Here is a 4,805-nt window from a genome sequence, read left to right on the forward strand (position 1 = left end):
ACCAGCTCAGGTCCTTTGCGTCAGCAGGAAGGACTCTTAACCACTGGGCCATCCATCCACCCACCCACCCATCCACCCACCCATCCATCCATCCATCCATCCATCCATCCATCCATGTTCAGTTATTTTTGAGACAGAGTCTCTCATGACTGTCTTGGAACCCTCTGTGTAGACTAGGCTGATCTTGAATTAAATGGTCCAAATGGCTCTGCCTCCTGAGTGCTGGAATTAAAGGAGTGTGCCGCCATCTCTGAGCTCTTTCTCCTCTTGACTCTGGATCTGCTTTACATTCCTGCTGCAGTCATGGACTGTAACCTGGAATTTTGAGCTAAAATAAACCCATTCTTCTTTAAGTTGCTTTGTCAAGGTATTTTATTGCGGCAATTGGAAATTGCCAGGGCAGTAGAAAGGCAGTTCCATGGGATATGGGCAAGAAAGTGTGGAGTAGCCTCTGAACACTGGAGAATTCCTGAAGGTTTGAAATTATAAGATTCCCTAGTGTCCTTATAGGGTCAGAAGACTAAGCTTGCTTCCCCCAACCCTCACTGTAGTTTGAGAGGGCTTGTTGAACTATGTTTAAGACAGATGGGAGTCCTCAGGTTTGTGTCCTTCCTGTGAGCTAAAGATGCACTCCTTTCATCAATTAGGGAGCAACTAAACGAAGCACAGGGAAACCACTCAACGACAGACCTAAAAGGGGAGGTATATTAGTTCTACCCCTTCTGAGAAGCAAACTATTCAATAAGAGAGGTGCCCTGCCTCAAGCCAAAGTATGCTTTGATGTTCTGCACTAGAACATTAGCACTCAGGTCTTTCCTGCATTTCCGGGAGGGAGTGAGAAGAGTAAGGGTCTTGCATCAGTCTTCAGTAGCTGAGATTCACCATGCCTTCAGTTTGAAGAGTTTCCTGTTGCATTTGCTAAGAGGAATTAAATAGTAATGCAGTCCCCTAGAAAGAAACCTAGGCCAGGGAAGGCAATCTGGCCTCCTGATAAGTTGCAGTCATGAGCCTGTAAGATATTACAGACATGTGTTTTACATCCCGAAGCGCTCTGTGGAGCAGCATTCTCCTCAGATCCCTTCCACGTGTGCATCATGGGCTGTCAGGAGCTACTGTCTCCACTTGTACACTGAGTGCTGATCTTCTCACTACATTAGGTAAACACACTGCCATCGCTGGAGAGGAAGAGGCAGGAGGATTCTGGGTTCCGAGCCTGGACTACTCCAAAAGACCTGAACACAAACTGGCAGAAAACAGGAGCATCACAGAGGTCAAGGTGAAGGGGTCAGGGATGCTGAGTGAGTGAGTGAGTGATCATGCAAATGCTGAGTAGCTTCAAAGGTCTCTCCAGGGATTAGGGAAGGGCTGAGGGTCCAGAGAATGGCCCCCAAGGAGCATTGATGGTCTTAGTTGGGTCTTAGTGGGTTCACCCTGCAAAGGACAAAACGACAGAAATGTCCTCTCCCATTTCAGAAGGGTGGAATCTCATTTCCATCCCCCACCCCCACTCCAGGAATTTAGGGAACATTTGGGGCTTTATTCTTAAAGTAGTTGGAAACAGTTAGGGATTTTTATGAGTGAAAGCGCTGGCAGCAGAACATAGAATTCATTCCAAGCATTTAAGCATTGTGTGTGTGTTTGACCTATGAAATATGATCATGCCATTCATGATTGAAAATGTTTAGTAATTCACGCTGTCAGAATGATAGCTAAACTTTCTGTTTTAGGGTTTAATATTAAGTAGCTTATTGAACTTACAGTTGAGGGGTTAGCACCCATTTTGCTTCTGGAGAGTGGCAAGGTCTGATCAATCCTGTGGAGAAATGGAAAAGCAAATGGCCATATGAAGAAGGGGTGGCATTTAATCATTTATACACACACACACACACACACACACACACACACACACACACACATATATGCTAGGGTCCAGAATACACTGAAAGAACGACCCCAGACACGCAAGCATCAAAGGGTGTTTATTCTGGAGAAGACCAGCATGCAGGGGCCATCACCTTCACAACATGGTAGCGGCCGTGAGGGGAGTTGAAGGTTCCTTTAAAAGCCAGAGAAGCGAATTCCTGCTATGGTTACATAACCTGCATTGGGATTGGCTGCTGCCCATGGAGGCTACGTGATTCTGCTCAGGATTTAGGTGCTTTTCAAACCGTAGTTAAGCAACCTTATCTTCCCCAGGCCAGATGTCTTGGCTGTTTCTGATTGGTTGCCCCTGCTGTAACTCTTGGGCCTGTCAGCAAGAAAATGAAGCTTGTCATGGAGTTGTTCAGGCTTATTTAGCCAGACCTTCTCTATGTAATTAATTTTTAGTGTGTGTGTGTGTGCATGCATACATGCTATGCCGTGGGGCTTGGTAGTTTTCTAGCTTCCGTTGTGGCCTGCAGGAATGGTTTCTGACCCTATGTGGGGCTGCATCCCGTCCTCTTCCGTAGGCTTGCTGGCCATCTGCACACGTGGGTGACAAAGATGCCCCCTAGCCACGAACGAAACACAGTCCCACCTAAGTCAGACCTTTCTTTCCACCTCCCATCACTCTGTAGCTGCCTTTGAATAATCTGGCAGTGCTCATATGGAGCTTAAAGGACAACCTGCAGGCCTCTCTCCTATGCTGTAGGGCTGGGGAATCAAACTCAGATTGTCAGGCTTGGTGACTAGTGCCTTTACCTGCTGAGCCGTAGAGACGGCCCCATAGCTAAAGGAAAAAATGAAACAACAAACAGCTTTGTATGGCCATTTTTAAACTATTGCTGCTTTTCAGCGTCTCCTCTCCTTTAAAAACAATTTTAGTTCTGAGACAGGGACTCATGGATCCAGACTCACCTTAAACTAAATAGACAGCTGAAGATGACCTTGACTTTTGGAACTTCTGATTTTTCTCGACACCACCTGGGATTACAGGTGTGTGCTACCCTGCCTGGTTTATGCAATACTGGGGTGGGGGGGGGGATTGAAGTCAGAGCTTTGTTCATGTTAGACAAATGTATCACCCATTCGAGTTTAGTGTCCGAGGTAGAGACTGTCTAGCCCAGGCTTCTGAATCCTGGAATGATTCCAAGCCCATCTTGGATTCACACTTCTCTAGCCGTGTTCTGATTCCTGCCACATTTCGCTGCAGTGGTCTGCGGCCTTTTCTTCCCTTCAACCCAGTAAACAACTCTTCGTGATCTACAGTGCCATTCCACATGTGTACATCAATACACGACCCAGCAGATGGCAGTGCGAGGGACCCAGGGAGGGTAGACTCTGAGATCTTTCCTCAGTCTGTCCTGGTCAGTTTTAGGGGGTGAAGTTGGGGTGTGTGGTGGAGGGGGCCCCTATTGCATCTCCTTCTTAACTTTAAAAGGTGTCTGGAGCCTTTGAAGATGTCCCAGCCTGGCCCCAGGCTCTCTTTTCCAAGATCTCATGTCACATTCTCCCTGCCTGGTCTTCCTTCCTTCTTCCTTTCCTTCTACCCAACCCCATAAATCTATGTTGCAAGCCTACTGCATGCTAGTCAGTGTTCTAGAGGCAATGGGGCAAGGCTGGCTTTATGAGGTTTGAACTCCTACAGTTAGTTACCTTAATTCTCTGCTCCTGCTGAAATGAACATTTGATATATAGATATATACACACACACATACATATACATGTATATATAAACATAGAGAGCCTGTATTTTCATTTTTGACCAGACCCCACTACTTATGTAGATATTCCAGCACCAAGTGTAATGAAAACAGGCCTAAATTTCCAGTGTTGCGAAGCTCACATTCTTTTCAGGGATCCAAGATAGAGCCAGAGTCTCACTCTGCAGCCCAGGCTAGCCCCAGACTTACTACACAGCTCACTGACTTTGACTTCACGGCATCCCCTTGTCTCAGTTGCCAGGGTGCTGAGATTAGGTGTGAACCAGCGTAGCCGGCCTGATTTCACAGCCTTGGGTTCACGGCACAGTGTACTCCTCCTTCCCTAGGCAGCAGCTGCCTCGCAGGACATTTGCATATTTACTCTCCACCTAGGCTGTCCACTCCAGAGAAAAAGCCCCCCTGCTTCCCATCACCCCCTGCAGTAGTGCCTTAGCCTCCCAAGCAGCAGAATTATGGACAAGCCCTTCCACACCCAGTTTAGAAATTGCACTTACTCAAAGGACTCTATAGTTTCTGTGCAGTTTCCAGAATTCATCCCGGCGGTGTGGATGACCTCTTAGAATGCCCAGCTTTCACAAAGCCCTGGCTTCAATCCCTAGCACATAAGATAAACTGATGGCATGATGGGACGTGCCTGTGATCCCAGTACTCAGTGGAAGAAGCAAGAGGTTCTGAGTTCAAGCTTATCTCCTGCTGCACAGTTCATTCCAAGCCCGTCTGGGGTAAATGAGACCATCTCAAAACAGAAACAAAGTTCATGCATGGCTAATCTCTATCTCTTACCTTGTACTGCCATCCTGTGGCCATTTTATTTTCTAGATTAAAAAGAAAGGAAACCACATTTTCTGTTTCCTATTTCTGTCACACACCACAGCCTCAGTTTTTTAAAATCTATTTTCAGTAAACACAGGGATGCTACAATTCACATATGTAGTCATATTTACCTTACCAAAATGTTCCACTATGTGCAGTTAACCCTGGCACTTAAATTCTGAGCCAGACTTCACAGACTTTTCCAGGACTCTGATCTTCATGCTCCCCCACTTGCTCTCTCCCTTGGCTTCAGTGGAGGCATTTCTTGGCTTCTGCAGGCGTTTCTCTGTAACAGTGGGAGCGACACCTTGGTCCTGCCTCGAGTGCTCATAAATACTTCCTGCTGGA

At 46.8% G+C, this 4,805-nt stretch overlaps 1 long non-coding RNA gene across 1 annotated transcript; it reads right to left on the reverse strand.

Annotated features, from left to right (window-relative positions):
* Positions 1-202: 202 nt before the first annotated feature.
* LOC132657044 (uncharacterized) lies at positions 203-4,366 on the reverse strand. The gene is made up of 3 exons (XR_009594886.1): positions 4,139-4,366; positions 1,759-1,813; positions 203-1,431 (listed from the first exon to the last, which is right to left on the reverse strand). It is a non-coding gene; the product is annotated as an uncharacterized LOC132657044 (long non-coding RNA).
* Positions 4,367-4,805: the final 439 nt, after the last annotated feature.

This window comes from Meriones unguiculatus, chromosome 10 (genome assembly GCF_030254825.1).
Source record: "Meriones unguiculatus strain TT.TT164.6M chromosome 10, Bangor_MerUng_6.1, whole genome shotgun sequence".
Lineage (NCBI taxonomy): Eukaryota > Metazoa > Chordata > Mammalia > Rodentia > Muridae > Meriones > Meriones unguiculatus.